Here is an 801-nt window from a genome sequence, read left to right on the forward strand (position 1 = left end):
TGGCTTTATTTTTACTCAACATCTTTCCACCACAGACACATGGCTCACTATTTCTTCCTAGGATCATTGATGCCCAGCATCTCTTTGGATAACTAAATGTTCTGTATCTAAGTTGCTCTTTATTGTGGACTTTCAATTGGCCATCCCAAATCAGTTGATCTAAGTGACCGGGTTTTAAAATCCCCCTTAGAATTTACTCATCCAAGCATATCTCAGTACAAGAACATCACAGGCATATGTCCTAGGGTCCAAGCTATTGGTGTCCAACCTTTATTCTTTGTTTTTCTTGCCATTTTGGCTTTTTCTTCTTCCTTTTCTTTCTGTTTTTGTTCTCAAGGGCTTTTTCTGTATTGATGAGAGTCTTTACAATAGCAAGCTAACTCACACTTGAATGAGAGTGATATTATGCAACAATTATTTCATGAGTCATGCATTTAATCAAACACATATACCACCATTTGAGGCATGCATTTAATCAAACACATATACCACCATTAACTTCCATTCTTACTTATACAACATTGGATATTTCACTTTTCAATTCAAACAAAATCTCTTTTATTCAAGCATATGGGAAACAAAACAAAATTTAGCTAAGTGATGGATAACAAACAACACGCAGATTTAGCATTCAAACAATTTCACTTGCAACTAGATGAACACTTTAGCAAGGCATACAATGGTTTCCATGTTCAAAATAATACACAGCAACAAGGATTAAGTTTAGATACAACCTTTGAAGTTGCAGCCTTTTGATTCTTCCTTCTGTTGTGTTCTCTTTGAGTTAAGATGCATAATGTC

Source organism: Arachis duranensis, chromosome 9 (assembly GCF_000817695.3).
Source record: "Arachis duranensis cultivar V14167 chromosome 9, aradu.V14167.gnm2.J7QH, whole genome shotgun sequence".
NCBI lineage: Eukaryota > Viridiplantae > Streptophyta > Magnoliopsida > Fabales > Fabaceae > Arachis > Arachis duranensis.